At 43.7% G+C, this 17,807-nt stretch overlaps 1 long non-coding RNA gene across 2 annotated transcripts; it reads left to right on the plus strand.

The window, feature by feature from the left end:
* Window positions 1-9,965: 9,965 nt before the first annotated feature.
* LOC122202396 lies at window positions 9,966-17,214 on the plus strand. 2 transcript variants are annotated; one of them, XR_006194634.1, is made up of 2 exons: window positions 9,966-15,439; window positions 16,906-17,214. It is a non-coding gene; the product is annotated as an uncharacterized LOC122202396 (long non-coding RNA). The 2 variants fall into 2 exon arrangements; XR_006194635.1 differs by having other exon boundaries at window positions 9,966-11,501.
* Window positions 17,215-17,807: the final 593 nt, after the last annotated feature.

Here is a 17,807-nt window from a genome sequence, read left to right on the forward strand (position 1 = left end):
AAATTCTATATTACTTAGTTATTAATCAAGCAAAAATGTGGGGTCATTGCAAATGCCTCTGTTAAGTATCAGGAAAACATCTTAATTTTCAGTACACTGGATGTTGGTTTAGTGGTAATACATTTTATTTAAAGGGATCCACCTGTATTTATAGGGGGGAACCTGTTCTGGTCCCTGCTTTGTCACCAATTAAAAATAGGGCAAACATTTTCTGAGCCTAAGTTTCCTAATCTGTATAATGAAGTTAGTAATGCTTGCCCAATTTATCTCCAGCTTGAGATGAAGGTCAAAATAGAAAATTTAAGTGTACATACTCTTGGTCAGGATTCTAATGATAGAAGACATGTTTTGATCTTCTGTCTTTCGTGTCGTTTGTTATACATTTGGTGATTTCTGTTAGGTTAAGGTAATATTCAGCAATACTTATAAACTAGTGGATATCCGGTCAGAAACTAAGACCTGGCTTAGGAGGCAGTGTGGGATGACAGGTAACTCAGAAATCTCTGGAACCAATGCCTATGCAGGTTTTAGAAGTAGGGTTAGAAAGAGTCAATGGTTGCCTTGACATTGTACCAACATCTCCCCTGTGTTGGAGATTGAAACCAACTAAGACTCTCTAAACCTTTTTGTAGCCAATGATATAAACCTCCTCAACTGTGAGTTTGTCATCCGAGTGCTTTTCAGGACCAAAACATACAGAGATTTGAAACTCTCCTTGTCCAATTCTTTCTAACTTTTGAATGCTTTACTGGACTCATGGTGATTGACCAAGTAGAGAGAAGAAGGAGACAGAAGAAAAAAGAACCAAAAGAGAGTCTGGGTTCTTTACCATCAAGATAGCCGTTTTCTTTCATTTATTAATTTGTTGTCATTGGCTTATTTGTTTGTTCATTCATTCAAAATCAATTGAGAAGCTGTTATGGATCCAGTTGTATGTCCAGTGCTCCATTTACAAACATGAGTACCTCTGTCTTGCATCAAATGTGGAAAATCAATTTGTAAATAACTGTTGCTTGTATTCTTTAGTCCACAATGACTCTGGCTCCGTATGTGTGTGTGTTGTGTGTGTGTGTGTGTGTGTGTGTGTGTGTGTGTGTGTGTAATTCAGGTTGATGTTAATTCCTCAACTTTAGTTTCCATAATTTCTGGTGACAAGATCCCACCTTTTTTTAGGAAGCTGCCCTTACCCAACCTTCAGCCATGTAGTTTGGGTAGGATTGACTCTGGGGCTCTGGCATCAGATTGGCTTAAGACTATCATTTGCCCCATTTCTGCATATGGAGTGGGAGCAAAACTCAAGCAGTGTCAGTGAGGCATTGGTAAAATTTAAGCACACATTTTCTGGAACTTCTGAGAAAGAGAAACTTTCTTTGTCCTATGGATGGTGCGAGAAGAGATTATGACATCTTGAATGGCTCTTGCCTTTTTTTGCTGACAAGATGGGCGTGCCTGGAGCTGCTAAGTTACTGACATGGTGGTCTGAGGGTGAAGCCAAGACCACAAAAGGCAGATCAAGGAGAGAATGAAATCAGGTACTGGTGATAATGTTTGGGCTGCTGGATGGAGCCTCACAGAAGCAACTTATCTCTAGATATTTCAGTTACATAAGCCATTAAATTCTCATTGGTTTTTATATGTTTTTTTAATTTTTATTTTTTTAAGTTTTTCATTTATTTTGAGAAAGAGCGTGAGCAGGGGAAGGACAGAGAGAGAGGGAGAGAGAGAATCCCAAGCAGGTTCTGCACCCAATCAGCCTGCAGAGCCTGATTCGGGGCTTGAACTCACAAAACTGAGATTGTGACCTGAGCTGAAATCAAGAGTCGGCCACTTAACTGACTGAGCTACCGAGGCGCCCCTAGTCTCCTTAGTTGTTAAAGGAGCTTTATTGATTTATAACTTAAATATCATAAAATTCACCCTTAATGTTTTTAAAAAGAGTTTAAATAGTGAAACCGTTTTAATGGTGTACAATTCAATATTTTTAGTACTTTCACAGAGTTGGGCAACCTTTACCACAATGAATTTTAGGACACTTTCATCGCTCCCAAAAGAAACCCCATTCTGATGAGCAGTTGTTCTTTCTCCCTCAACCTCCCTGGCTGAAACTGCCACCCGCTGCCTTCAGCCCTGGCCACCACCACCACAAATCTGCCCTCTGTCTCTGTAGAGTAACCTGTTCTAGACATTTCCCGTAAGTATGAATACGTGGTCACTTATGACCAGCTTCTTTTATGTAGCGTAATCTTTTCAAGGTTCATCCATGTTATAGTGTATCATGACTTTCCCACATCCTGGCCAACCCTTGTTACTGTCTTGCTTTTTGAGCGTAGCCATCCTCGTGGGTGTGAAGTAGTATCTCACTGTGGCTTTGATTCACATTTCCTTCTGACTGATGATGTTGAACATTTTTCATATGCTTGCTGGCTATATGTCCATCTTCTTTGGACTCCCTTTGCTTTTTAGGTCAATTTGAGTGAAATGTTTCATCACTTAAAGCATGGAGTCCTGTTGGGTTCAAGAAGATATGTGCCACCTCTGGGGAAGAGTTTCAGTGCTCTCTGTCTCTCTCAGTTGTCATCGAATTAACTTTAAATATAATATTCAGAGACGTGTACAAGCCCCATGTGGAATGCTCAGCATATTTTCATGGGAACAAACTGACATAACCAGTAGCCATCATCCAGGTCAAGAAATAAAACATTGCCTGCACTCTGGAAAACAGCCTTTCTCTTGTGGTCTCTAAGCGACTCTCCCTCTAAGCTTTTAACATCATAGGTACCTTTTGCCTATTTTTAAACTTTATATAAATGGAGTCATACAGTAGGTACTTTTTTGTGTCTGGATTCTTTCATTCACCACCATGTTGGTGGAATCCACGCAGGCTATTGTGTTTAGCAGTAGTTTATGTGTTTATATTGCAGGGTAGTATTCCATTGAATGAATATGCCACATTTTATGTACCCCTTTCATTGTTTATGGATATTTGAGTTGTTCCAAGTTTTTGAGTATTAGAAATAGTACTACCATGGACATTTGTGTACAGGTGTTTTGGAGTACTTTCAGGGTCGTGAAGATTTTCACTGATATCCATTAGAAGCTTTTGCTTAAACTTTCATATTTACATCTACAATTCTCCTGCATTTCTGTACATCTTTAGTAGACTTATTCCTAGCTATTTGATTTTTATTGGTGTTACTATAAGTCCTTCAGAAAGGATTTACTTTCGCTACTAACAGGTAGTTTGGATGGGGAAATTCACCTTACTGTAGTCTAAGATTGATTTAAATCAGAACTGTGCTTCATTCTTTTTTGTTTTTAAGTTTATTTATTTTGAGAGGGAGAGAGAGCACGCATGAGTGAGGAAGGGGGAGAGAGAGAGAGAGAGAGAGGGAGAGAGAATGAATCTCAAGCAGCCTCTGTGCTGTCAGCGTGGAGCCCTGTGGGGTTCTATCTCACGAACCATGAGATCATGACCTGAGCCGAAATCAAGAGTCTGATGCTTAAACGACTAAGCCACCAAGGCACCCCCGTGCTTCATTCTTTTTGAGGCCTAGGTGTCTCCAGTTACCCTTTTGCAAAGGACTAATGGGTCCTCCAAGATTCATATGTTGAAACCGATTCCAGTGTGATGGTATTTGAGATGGTACCTTTGGGAGGTAATTAGGTCATGAGGATGGAACCCTCACAAGTGGAATTAGTGCCTTCCGAAGAAGAGGCCAGAGAGCTACATAGCTCTCTTGCTGCCTTGTGAGGACACAGCAAGAAGATGCGGTCTGTAAACCAGGAAGAGGGCATTCACCAAGAACCTGACCATGCTGCAACACTATTCTCAGACCACCAGCTTCTAGAACTAAGAGAAATAAATGTTTGTTGTGTAAAACACCCAACCTATGGTAATTTATAATAGTAGCCCAAACTAAGACACCTTAGTCCTTGGATGTTGTCCTTCAGAAGTCCCAAATGAAAGCCCGAGTGCTTATCAGGGACCCTTCTCTTTGGTAAGTCCTGAAACATTTTGAATTTTTCTCTCTGCATCTCCTGAGCTGTTAAAATCTCTGTCCCCACCTTCTCTGCCTGTCAGCCACAGTCTTCCAATTAGCTCTTCACAAGCCACTTGTCAATTAGCAAACACATCAAGGGGAAAGGTGGGGGCAACATCAGACTTACTTCTCAGTACATGCCCTTCTTTCTCTTTATGATCTTAGACCTTCAAGTCTTGGCTGCTTTGGTACTGCTTGATTCCTTCAAGCAAATCTTTTGTTTTGTTTTGTTTTGTTTTGTTTTGTTTTTTCAAGCAAATGTTTGAAAAAATATTTTACACAGCTTTTCTTTCTTTCTGTCTCTTTCTTTCTTTCTTTCTTTCTTTCTTTCTTTCTTTCTTTCTTTCCTCTTTCTTTCTTTCCTATCTTTCTTTCTTTCTTTCTTTCTTTCGAGAGGGAGAGGGTATGAGAGCAGGGGAGAGGGGCAGAAGGAGAGAATATTAAGCAGGCTGCATGCTCAGTGTGGAGCCCTACACAGGTCTCAATCCCACAATCCTTGGATCATGACAAGAGCTGGAATTAAAAATCAGATGCTCAAGCAACTGAGCCACCCAGGTGCCCCTTTACACATCTTTCCTATTGTTATCTTCAGGAAGGTTAGTCTGATACTAGCTTATATTCCATAGTTGGAAATAGAAGCAGTGGAGTGCTGTTGAAAGTTTAATAGCTGGCTCTTGAGGCTGAGCATAGGTGGGAAGGGTTTAATTTGTAGCTTTTGCCAATTTCCATGGTGCAAATCCTCTTATGGCCAATTTCAAGCAACCAAAGTGACATAATTGAACACAAAATTGAGGAAAGAGGTGCACAGTGTGCTTTTGTGAGCTATAATGGACAGGCTCCAGCAGACTACTGGTTTATAATTCTATTCCAATGGCTATTCTCCCTAGTATACGTGAAAAGAGCTGTTTATTCTGCACCATCAACATTCCTAAATCTAGGTATTGAGGGCCCTACCCATCTGCCACAATCTGAGTGATGGGGGCAGTTTGTTAGTCGATAGAGTCATTGGAAAGGTAGAGTTCTGTGTCTGGAATTTGCTCTGGAAAGAAGCGAAAGAATGTATGAATTCAGAAGGGGAGTTAGAAACATGAAGAAATGTCCACTGGATGTATTCAGAAACATTAATAATTATAATATTAAAGAAACAAGTGATATAATTTTCATCAGTGAAAATGGTAAAAAAAAAAAAGATTAAAAAATATTTTTTGAGCACAGATTTCACAGACAAGACTACACACAGCCCCAAACTCTCATATCTTCTGGGGAAGGAAGTTATAATCATTCTGGAAAGAAATGTGGATCCAAAGACTTAAGACAGTTTTTACCCTGTGACCAAGTAATTCTACTTTTGTAAATAAACCCTAAGAAAGTAATCAAACATGGGGAAAAAAATCCACTTAAAAATGAAATGAAGAACGGTAGAATATGTGTGTAGTAAATGAAAATGTTTTTCAAGAGCTTTTAAAGATGTTACACATGATGTAAAATTTAAACAACAGGATATGATGCTGTTCACATTTTACTGCATTTTGTAAAAGTAGAAATTCATATGTATAGAGAAAGGAAAGGAGATAGATTAAAAAAATCATGGGGTTATCCCTTGTAGCAGAATTATGGGCAATTTTTGTTTTCATTTTACTGTTTGGGTTTTCTGGTTTTCTAAATAAGTTTGTGTTGCTTTTACATTCTGTAAAAAGCCAGCAAATATGGCAGCGGGAGGAAAAGATTTTGGTAACCCATCCCTATGTATGCAAGTGTCATTTTCTGTTTGAGATCAGCAACCAGAGTTATTATGAGAGTCTCAGTTGAATCAAATGCTAAGCTCTTTGCAAATGTGCTGGTTATATTTTCCTATCTCTGAGTCTGAATTTTCTTCTGGTGCTGTATCATAATGTAACAAATAAATGTCAATACTGAATGAAGAGAGAGAGAAAAAAGCTGTCCTTGGGTTCGGGGGACAAGAACTTTTGAACCTTCTCTAATTTCCATGGAGCTATGACACAGGGCTCTGAAGACAGCTACCTCTTGGCCTTGTGCCCAACCTCACAAGTCCTGAACAACCAAGACCTTTGAAAAGACCAAAAACCGGGTGTGTGTTCTGGAGGGAGCTGGTCTTGCTTTCCCTAGGGTTTGTGTAGACCTGTCAGGATTTTCATGCTTTCTTTTCCCCACTTTCTAGTTATTTTTCTTTCCAAGTGATTGTAGGATAGAATTCATTTAAATTTCTGAAGACTTTTTTTGGCTGATCTGCAAGATTTCCCTGTTTGCTAAAGTTATACTTTGATCTTATCTTCTGAGTTTTCAGGAATTAAATAACACATATGCCAACACAAAAATAAGTAAAACTTACCGGTTATTTTTTCTCTCTAGGACCAATAAAAGGGTCTTAGGGTTTTAGAGACTTAAATGTAAATTTTTTTTTGTTATTAATTTGTATATACATATATACACACACATTTCCACGTATTTGTGTTTGTGTGTGTGTATACATATGTGTCACAACTATCACTTTAAAAAAATTCAGAATCTCCTTTTCCCATAAAAACAATGTTACGTTTGGGTTTTCATAGAAGTCTAATATTTAGCTCTTAGGGTCTGAGTGAAGATATTGTGTATTTGTGTTTCAACATGATAATATTCTCACATTTCTCTACATCTTACTGTTTAAAAAGTGCTTTTATTATAAAATGCAGCATGCAAAGAGAATATATCACATATATGCACAGTTTAAAGGATAATAGAAAAATGAGCGAGTTGCTACCACATAGCCTAAGGATACAGAGGCCCTTTAACCTGTCATTTAAATTCCCACCTAGTCCACTCTCAGTCCACTCTTTAAAAAAAAAAACCCAATTCTCAGCAAAGTGGAAATAGCTGGGAATTTGCTTAGTGCGATGTAGGGCTTCTATAAAAACCCTCTCCCTAACAGACTATTGAATGAACAGGAAAAGGATATCCGTTGTTTCCACTTGTGTTCAACATTTTACTGGAGGCCTGAGCAAATGTAGAAAGTACGAAGAAGAAATAAAAGGCACACAGATTAAAAAGGGAGAAGTGCAACTTACAGGAAACGTGATTGTGTTATGTAGAAAATCCCAAGGAATTTACAAAGAAATTACCAGAAAGAAGAAGTGAATTTAGCAAGACCTCAGTGTACAAGAGCCATAGTATATAAAAGCCGTAGTATTTCTCTAAATGACTCTGGAAGACCAGCCCTGCGAGGGAAACCCGCGCATCCCGCTTTCGAGGGCAGTCCCGCACAAGCGTGCCCACTGCCCTGTCCCCAATCCCCTAAGGCGCCCCGGGCCCTGGCTCCCAGCGGGGGGCGACCGCAGGACCTAGGTGAACCGGCTCCACAACATGCAGGCCCTGAATGCCTAGACTGCGGCCCCCGGCCGGGTGGGGTGTGCTGGGTGGGCTCCGGTCCCAAGAGTGGGGTCGGGGCGGGTCCGCACACCCAGCAGGAGCGCCCCTCCCCCGCCCACGTCAGCAGCGGAGCATCTGGAGGACCGTTGGGGTCGTTGCATTCCGTTAGAGCACCTGCTGGACCAGTGGCCGGGCTGCCTCCTCGAGCCTCGACCCCACTCCAGTGGCAGTTGCCAGCGAGCTTCGTCCCGCCGCCACCGCGCACCCACCGGTCTGGCGGGGACCACGCTGCCCGCACCTCTCCTCTGCCCTGTGGGCAGTCGGTGCCATTAGGATCGCGCTTCCTCCCCACCTCCCCGCCGGGGTCGTAACCCCGTCCCCCCCCCCCCCCCCCCCCCCCCCGACGGCAACGGCGGCTGAAACTCTTGTTGTCTGCTCCAGCCTCCATGATGTTCGCCACTCCGGCCACCCAGGAACAGTAGATATCCCTCCAGGGAGCAAAGGGACTCTCCTCTGTTGGCCACCTGACTGTTGTCTTTAGGAGGCCAGAGCCATCCGGTCATCCATCAGCTCCTTGCCGGAAGGAGACTGAGTCAGGGCTTTAGGAGAGCCCACGAAAGGCTCAGTGAAGGAGGACTGACAGCTGATGACCAAAGGACAGACATTGAGAGAAGAGGCCCTGGACGTGGGAGTGTGCCACAGGCATGGAGGCCACTGAAGGCCACTGGAGCCCCCTGGAGCGTTACTTCCTTCAGGTGCCATTCTGGGCCTCTGAAGGGAAACCTCCCACCCAAGCTGGGGATACTAGTTTGAGTAAGAAAAGCCGCGTGTCCTCGATGCGCTCCTTCTCCATTGCCAGCTCTCGTGGCCCTGCGGGAGGTGTCCCAGGGAGGACACCTGCCCTGCGGGAGGTCCCTTTGGAGGAGTGACCTAGGTTCAGCAGGGCCAGTCTCATTCTGCAGCCACTTCTCAAGAGGTTGACAAAGGTGGTTCTTGTTGAAGGCCATTGGCTCAGTCTCCATCTCACCGACGTCAAAGGAGACAAAGTGAGGGTCCCCGTCACGCCTGTCAAGGAGGATGTCACCCCATGTGCCAGCTGTGGGCCCTACAAATGGGAAATTTCAGTGCCTCTGCCACTGTCGTAGGGTGAAGGTGAGCTGCCCTCCCGTCCTCAGCTTCCCTGTCCAGTCATTGCCGAAGACCTGGGTTTGGAGAAGACGGCTGAGTGGCCCTGGTTTAATAAGGTCTTAGAGATGAGACTGAGGCCACCTCCGACTGCATTGCTGGACAGCCTGCCCTCAGCCGCTGTCACAGTGCCCATCCTGCTCACTAGAACATTACCAGTCACGGACTTGGCTGACCTGCCTGCCAGGCCCCATCCGTCTGCTCCCATACCTAAGATTGCTTGTGAAATGAGATGCACAATTCCTAATTCTCCCTTTGCTGTTCATGCAGGTTCTCTTTCTCCCTTCAGGGTCAAGCTCATCTTTGGGGCCCTACTTAGCAATGAGAACGGAGGCCTTGCGTTCCTGTCCGTCAGTCGTAGCTGTGGCATCTCCTGTTTGGATCTCCCCACGCTCCTAGCACCTCAGTCCTTTTCTTCAGCCTGCCTCCTGGAGATTGGAATCACCTATGCCTATGTGTGTGGATTATCTGCACTTTTTCATACGGACGTCTCCGCCAGTCACCCCCACCTCAGTCTTCACCGGCCAGTCTGTCGCTGCTTCTGCAACAAGCATATCTGCAGAGTCAGCCTCCCAGCCTCCTTTGGAATTTGGTGTCACTGACACGGACACCACTTCCATTTTTCAGACTTTCCTCTTGAGGTCTCCCCCTGGGCTCCAGGGAGAACTTTTATTTTCCATGGCACTTTCTGGTTCTGAGAACATGTACTTCATGCACAGCGTTGCCTCAGGCTCGATTCTGCCAGCTTGTCCTCACAGTCAGCAGCCCAAACGTGACTTTCAAACTCCCTGACTCTGGAGCCACCCCCTCAGCCCATATTGGGGGTCTGTGATGGGCTGCGGCCTGGAGCCGCCCGACGGCAGCCCTTTTCCTTTTGGAGACCAGGCGGCCCCAGCACAAGCCACAGCCCAGCCACCCATAGCAGCACAACTCAACCGGGTTATGGATTTGATAGCCCCGTATTGTCCCTTTGGCATCCCTGTCAGCACCCAGCCAGCTTTTGGTGACACTTCGGGCATTTTCCCAGTGCTACAGCTACTACTTCTGGCTTTACAGCTGCCGCCAGGATGCCCAGGACTGGGAATAATAGCTCACCATTTCTGAACACCCCCGTAGATCAATTTGTGTTTGTGGGATCTGCGGCCCTAATGGGTAGCAACAGCTCTGGGGTGGCGTTAGCTGCCCAAGCCCCACCTCCAGGATGGAGCACTCAGCTTTGGCGCAGGATGAAGCGGTCACTACTTCCTCTAGTTAAGGACTCTTAGATCCAAGCTTCAGGGTCCTGCTGGCCTATAGCACCCCGGTTGCGCACAGAGAGTCTACTTCTACAGAGAGCACATCTGTCCTGGGAGACCTTTTCCTCCCTGTGTGTAGTCAGAGCACTTGGGGCTAGCTGGGCAGAGGGACATCTGTGACTATTGGAGGAGTCCGCACCACTGAGAAGAAATGAGTGTCAAGTGACAGTTTTGTGTCTCCTGGTAGTCCGGTCAGCTGGGGCCTTTTGTGGCACAGCACATCCGTTGCAGCTAGAGAGGCCAGCACCATCCTATGTCGGGTGGTGCTTCTCTTGCCGCCTTTTGTCAGACTTCCCAGGGTCCCCTGGCCACAGCACGTGGGCTGCAGTGGGAGGGATTAGCACCAGTCTCGTGCCGGGAGATATGTCTCTTCGTGCTTATGATCAGAGCATCCGAGGCACATGTGGCCAGACTCCCATCTCTAGAAGCTGCAGCGGCCAGGACCATTCCTATGCTTGCAGGCCCTCGTGTTTCCACCTACAGTCAGAGCACTGGGGACCCATGCGGTGCAATAGAAGGGGACATCACCAAACCTGTGCTTGGTGACCTTCCCACCACCATTCTGAGCTCCTGGGATGCTCATGGTCAAAGCACTTGTGTTACAGTCAGAGTGATATTGCCACACATTCTTAGGGAGGCATTTCTACTTTTGCTTGCAGTCAGAATACCTGGTCACCCAGGTGAGAGAGGGGCAGCACGACTTTTAGGGGGCAGCACGACTGAGAAAATACCTATGCTCAGAGGCACTTTTGTTTCTACCATTGGTCAGAGTGTTTCCAACTCTGGTGTGGTCAGAGTAGGCTTCAGCTTTCTGTTCGGGGCACCACCCAGGGCTTGTGGGAGACAGAAGTGAAGGAACACCAAGTCTTCATCCTCTCATAGTGCAAGATCTGCAGATCTCAGTAATTAAGAAGCAGAAGCTTCCACGAATGGAGCTCGCTTTGCTGGGAAGAGGCTCTCCCTTCTAGTTATGTCAAACAAACTTAACCTCCTCCTTCCTACTACAAGCTGGAGGTCTCACACCTCAGGGGATGTGTGTGTCAGAGGGTGTGGGGCAGATGAGGCTGGTCAGAAACTAAGACTTGAGAAGTTACACTGTGGAGAGTAGAAGAGAGTTCTTTCTGTATGTATCATCAGCTGACCCCTTCCTGACTTTGACCGTTGGTCTGGCCAACCCCAGCTCTGGGTCAATTTTCCCCTCATTTTGGAACTGGTGGATGCCCCCTGCTGCTTATAGCTGCCCCTTTGTCCTTACTCATTTGCTCCAGTGGGCTCAAACTTTCTGTCGCAGATTACGTGTATAAAGCTTTGTTCTTGCGAATTCATCCTCTGCTTATGTGTCTTTGCTCTTTGGCTCAACTGTAGAGGAAAGATGGTGTGTGAGTGGTGACGTGTTTGGCCAAACCTAACTGTGTGAAGTTTTCTATGGTTCTCAGCAACTAGGAACTTATGACTGTAGCCTCTTTTCTTCCAGTGTGACGAATGGCAACCCAGGAGGACGTCAGGCCCAGAGGAAGGAGAGATGGGGTGACTTGGGCTTCTCTCCCACTGTCTGACCCCACTGCAGATGGGACTATTCCTGATGTGTGTTCAGAAACTACACTTTACAGTTTTGGTAATTTAAAAATGTTTCAGTGTCTTTTTTAAAAAAATCTTTTTCTTTAATGTAGGCTTAGGCCAGTTACCCTCACACATCCACACTTTACCCAGAGAGGATGGGCCTGGCATCTAGGTTCATGGACTTGTAGGAATAAAGGCAGGAAGAGCTTGCACCTGCTGTGTAATGATTGAAAATGTAAACACATTACAGTGGTTATCATGCTGCTTTAAAAAAAAATCTGAACGTATCCTCTTTTCAGGGGGAAATAGAAATAACCAGAAAATAAAAAATAACCAGTTTGGCTCTTGTCTATACCACTTAAATATCAAATTGTAAGAGTTAACACTTTCACCTGAATCTGGCTGACCTTTGAGTCCCATTGAGTCTCCACTGGATTTAATTGCTCACAATGTAGTCGTTTCTAAGGCATTTCACAACAGGGGAACTTACTTAGGATGGGAGAAAGAATTACAAGCACTTCTCCAGAAAGTTCCCTATTATCTTATGAGACACTTATTATGACTGTGTGCTAGACTTTGTGCTAGGCCCTTGTGATAGATTATCTCTTGCCCCAGAGTTGTTTACAATGCATTCGGGAATACGGAGGAGTAGACCAAAAATTACAACTGGAAGGCTAAACGCTAGGGTAATGGGAGTAGGTAAGAAGGAAATTAAAATGAAATCTGACCTAGAATGAAAAGAAATTCGAGTTGCTCCTTAAAGAAGAAAGAGGAAGCAGCCAGGCGAAGAAGGGTTACTTTCAGGTCAAGGAGAAAGGACGTGGGAAGCTTGGGTAGGGAGTGAGCCCACGAGCGTGGCTGGTGGCTGAATCGGGCGAGCGGAGTCATGGAAGGGTCATGAGCCAACAAGGGGCAAGATTGTGTAGACTTTAGAAACATCCCTGTGGCTGAGTGAGAAGGAAGGATTAAATGGGAGCCAAAGCAGAGGCAAAGAGGCTTCTGGGAGACTTTGCAGTGGCCTCAGCAAAGACAGGACACCAAGCTCCTCAGCTGCCTGTGGGGATGGCAAGGTGGTGACAGGAGATGGAGGTGAGGGACACCACTGCAACAAAACCAGGCACATTCTGGTCATCTCTTGTGGGTAAAATAGGAGTGGTTTTGGCAAAAATAATACAAGTGCAGTTTTTAATAGTGGGACAGCCTAGGGAAGGCTGAGTGCATTTGGTCACTACCGATTTAACACACTTATTGAGCATCTGGAATGTGCTAAGGACCACTTTAGGTAGTAGTGTCAGTTACATAAAGGCAAAATCTCTGGTCCTTAGTGGAGCCTATATTCTATTTGGAGGGGAAAATAATAATAAATGTAGTAAGTAAATTATCTGGTAGGTTAGCCAATAACGGATGCTGTAGAATAAAGTAGTATATGGGGATTGGGATGAGAGTGGAGAGAAGCATAAGTTTTAATTTTAAAAGTGTGGGTAAAGCAACCCTTACTGGGAAAGTAAGATTTGAGCAATTGAATGGGCCATGGAGATGTAAGGGAAAAGCATCCCAGAAAGTGGGAACAGCCACTGCTAAACCCAGGGGGAAAATGCCTGGTGTTCTCAAAAGCAAGGAAGTAAGCTAATGAGTCTGGGAAGGGGTCAGCAAGTGGGAGAGTGGGGAGAGAGGAGGACAGAGAGGAAAGGGGGTGTCTGGGCCGTGAGGGCCTTGCAGGCTGTTGTAAGAAAGTTGCCTTTTATTTGGTGATGGGAATGTTTGGAGGGTTAGAACAAAGGATGACGTGATCTGACAAGTTTTAACAGGATCATTCTGTATGCTGGCAGGATGGTGGAAACAGGAAGAGCAGTCAAGAGGCTAAGGCTGCATTCCAAATCAGGCATTAATAATGGCTTGGACACAGTGATGGCAGTGGAGGGGAAGGAAGGTCAGGCTTTATACACATATAGGAATATATGCCATTAGGTTGGATGACAGGAGTGTGTGTAGGGAGAGGAGCCCATGGAGTTACCACCATAGGCTAGAGAAACATTTTGGCTTCATCAGTGCATACTTGCTTATGGGACCCATGGAAACCAATGGCTGATGGAGAATTTATAAAGGGAAAATAAGAAGGGCAAAGAGAGAAGACAGCAGAGTCCTTGATATGTGTGGTTGAGATCTTGGTGCACAAGGAGAAAAGGCTTAACCTCAAACCACCTCATAAACAAATTTCAGATGGATTGAAGACACCAGATATTAAAAAAAAATTATGAGGATTTAGAAAAAAGTATAGGAGATGCTATTCATAATTTTGGGATATGAAGGATTTCTTAAGATTAAAAATCATAAAATTCTGAGAAATATGATGCCATTGAAATTAAAATCCCTTTATTTAAAAACCATAAACAAGATTAAAAGACATAAGACTTCTTTTTCTCGTCAGAAGGCACAATTCAGAAAACGAACTGGCAAGGTGCAGACTGGGAAAAATATTTGCAAAACATATATCTAAGGAAGGACTAGTGAAGAAGTCCTACAACTCAGTAATAAAATGCCAAGCTACTCAATAAAATATGGGTAAAGCGTTTGGACAATCCTTTTATGAGGAAAATTCACAAATGTCCAATAATCACATAAAAAACATCATTAGTCATCAGGAAAAGGAAAATTAAAATCGCAGTGAGGTGCCATTACACACTCACCAAAATGGATAAAGTTTAAAAACCCTGATAGTTACAAATGTCAGCAGAGAACTGGAACGTCTGGAAATCTCGTAAACTTCAGTTGAGAATATAAAGTCTCTCACTTTGAGAGACATTCATACATTCATGCATTTTATTCCTAAATGTTGACTCAGGAGAAATGAAAACCTATGTACACAAAGACATTTGTACCAGAATATTCGTAGCAGCTTTGCTCACACTAGGTAAGACCCAGAAATATTGCAGGTGTCCATCCGTCAGAGAATGGAAAACAAACTTTGGTGTGTTTGTACTACTCAGTGATCAAAAGGAGTGAATCTTGACAACAGCTAACAACATGGAGGAATCTCGAAAACTTCATGCTGAGTGAAAGAAACCTTACACACAGGAGTGCCTCCTGTATGTTTTAACATACGGGGTATGCTAGAACAGACCAGATTAACCCAGAGTAGGAATAATCTCTGGGAGGGCTGTCTGAACCCAGGGGTGCAGGTGGACCCCAGCACTGAGCAGAGAAGGGAATTGCCGACTAAGGCAGCCAGATCAGCCTTGAGGTGACCTCCAAGAGCTGAGCTGTTCTTTCCCTGGGCTACCGACCTGCTCCAGATTTGGGTCTCATTCCATGGGTGACGTTGCCAGTTTCACTGAGTAATATCAAGTGAATAATAAGCTGAATATTTCCTTCTCCTTTAAGTAAGATCCATACTTTTCTTGTTATATTTTTTACTTGTTAAAATGAACAAATATGTAAGAAAATGTTTAAGGAAGAAATAAGAGTGCATTTTAGCTATCCTTCCTGTGGTAGGTAGATTTCTGAGATGGTCCCCAAGATTCCCACCCTTTGATTTAGACACCCTGAGTTGTCCCCTCCCGTTGAGTGTGGGCAGGGCCTGTGAACATCATGTGTATCACTCTCAGTCATTACGCTACCCTTGAGGAAAAAAGGGAGTTTATCGTATTATCCTGGGTGGGCCTGACCTAATCAGGAGAGCCCTTAAGAGACTCTTGCTGGCCTGGAAGAAAGCAAACAGCCATGTGGTGAACAACCTAGGGAAGGGCCATGTGGCTAAGACAGCCCCTAGCTGACATCTAGCCAGAAAATGTGACCCCAATCCTACAACCGTAAGGAATAAAATTCTGCCAACAACCTGAATGGACCTGAGAGGATCCTGAGCCCCAGATGAGACCACAGCCCAGCCAACACCAGATCAGCTTGTGAGACCCTGAGCAGAGAGCTCAGCTCCACTGTGCCTGGACTTCAGACCCATGGAAACTATAAGATAATGAATATGTTTTAAGCCACTAGGTTTGTGATGGTAAATTTTTTTTTATGTAGCAACTGAGAATGATTATATGCATATATCCAGTGCCTTTGGTAGACACTGGAAAGTTTTCCAGCTCGGGAAATGGACTAGAAGTAAGGCAGGGGGCTAGCACGGAGGGTGGGGCTTGGAAAGCTCCTTGGAAAGGTAACCACAGAGAGACTTGGAAGGAGTCCTGGGAGCTCCTGGGAGGCATGTTTCCTGAACTGAGTCAAGAGGAGGGGGTCTCTATTCTCAGCTGTGAGCTGGCTGTGTATGAACCTCATGCTCATGATGTGACCAGGGTGCTTCTGTGTCCTTAGGTGGGATGGAGAATTTTTCCTGGGAAAGGAGGCTGGTTCTCTTGCTGATGAGCGTAGTTGTATTCATACTGTTGGCTTGGGTGGTTCATAATTTCACCATCACGTATACTTTGGCTGTGACTTGGTTTCCTGTGGGTCTTTATGCTCAGGAGGACCTGGTGGGAAGGCTGAGCTTGTCCACCTTGAATCACAAGACACTTGCATCTGGACATGTCCTTAGCGGGTGCCCATCTCAACTCCTGGCACCTCTGGCAGAGGGTTCTTCTGCCCTTACCAGTCCTGCAAGTACAGCTTGGTTTTGGGAGGCTGTCCCGTTCTTAGGCAGCTTGAGTGGTTTCAGACAGTGTTTCTAAAGATAGTGTCCCTCAAATATATGAACATAAGTAATACCTCCTAATTATCCCTCTTCTCTTCATTTAAACATCCTTTTTTCCTTGAATTGTTCTACTGTAAAGAGTTCCAGAATCCCCACTCTCCTCCTTGGACAGCCTATAGAAGAAACTCTATGTCACACAATGATGCTCTAGGTAAACTAGGTGTCAGCATGGCTCAATGCTACCTTCTTCCATTTAGCACTGACTAAATATGGGGTTGTGGGTAACTACTAACTAATTCAAATATTCGGACAAGATTTAGTGAACTCTCCTGTGTTCCTGGAATTTTGCAAGGATCCAGGGGCATAAACATAAAATGACATAACTCTGCCCCCTTATTACCAGAGCACTTAAAATTTAGCTGGAGAAATAACATGTGAATAATTAATAAAATACCGTATGAGGATCATGTAATAATTATGAGTTAATAGCTCTGAGGAAATTCCAGGTGCTATGTAATCTCCAGTTTCTCTTTTTCTTCCTCTACACCAAATTTCATGGAATGTTGCTTTTGGGAATGCTCAAAATCTTTGAGGAGACTTTTAGAGTGTCCCCCTTTCCCTAGCAACGTTGTCCCAATGCTATCTCCTTGTTTGTATGGTGGAAAGGACCTGAATTAAAGAAAGACACAGTATGTCACGTGAAATGATGGGGTAGAATCTGCATGGAGACCATTTGAGGATCCTTCTCTTGGTCTGTTCTTGAGAAAAAATTACTCTTGCAAATTCAAACCTGACTCTGATAAAGCCTCTAATTTCCTTTTTGCTTTTACAGGAACTGTAGAAATAGAGGAATGTGTTAAACAACATCAATCGACTATAATACACCAAATACAGAATATGAGAAAATCTCTGGACAAATGAATGAGTTTCTCCAACAAATAAATGAAATAATAAAAAAGTGGGAAGAGGAACCTATAGATTAAAAGACAGTTAAGAAATACATGACATGTCCAAACTAAATGAGGATAAATTGTTTAGATCTGGATTCAAATGCCCCAACTGTAAAAGCCTTTCTGAGATAGGAAACATTTGAGCACTGACTCTGTATTTGGTATTAAATAATTGTTATTTTTATGTGCATCAAAGATAAAGATATTTTGGCTATCTTAAAAGAGTTTGTAATCTTTAATGATAAACACAGAAGTATTTATGGGTGAAATAATATATTTCTGGATTTTTAAAAAAATGTAAAAAAAATATAAAAAATGTAAAAAAGCTGTGGTAGATATGAAGAGAATGGAGAATTGAGGAAACCAGGATGTCCATCTTTTGTTAACAATGTGTTGAAAATGAGTGGTGGATTCTCAGTTCTTCATTTTATTTTTCTCTTTGATTTTTATGCATCTCAAAATTTCAATTATAAAATGTTAAAAATCATGGTCATATGCAAACTATTTAAATGTTAAGATTTTTTTTTTCTCTTTGCCACAATTTTTTGTGTTTTTCATGACAATACACTTGTAATTATTTTGGTAACCTTTCAGTATCAACCTGATACTGTTTTAAAAATATTTTATTTAAAAAATTTTAGGACATTTTTTAATGTTTTATTCAGTTGTTGAGAGAGAGAGAGAGAGAGAGAGAGAGCGAGCACGAGCAGGGGAGGGGCAGAGAAAGACACAGAATCTGAAGCAGGCTCCAGGCTCCGAGCTGCCAGCACAGAGCCCGACGTGG

This window comes from Panthera leo, chromosome D2 (assembly GCF_018350215.1).
Source record: "Panthera leo isolate Ple1 chromosome D2, P.leo_Ple1_pat1.1, whole genome shotgun sequence".
NCBI classification, from domain to species: domain Eukaryota; kingdom Metazoa; phylum Chordata; class Mammalia; order Carnivora; family Felidae; genus Panthera; species Panthera leo.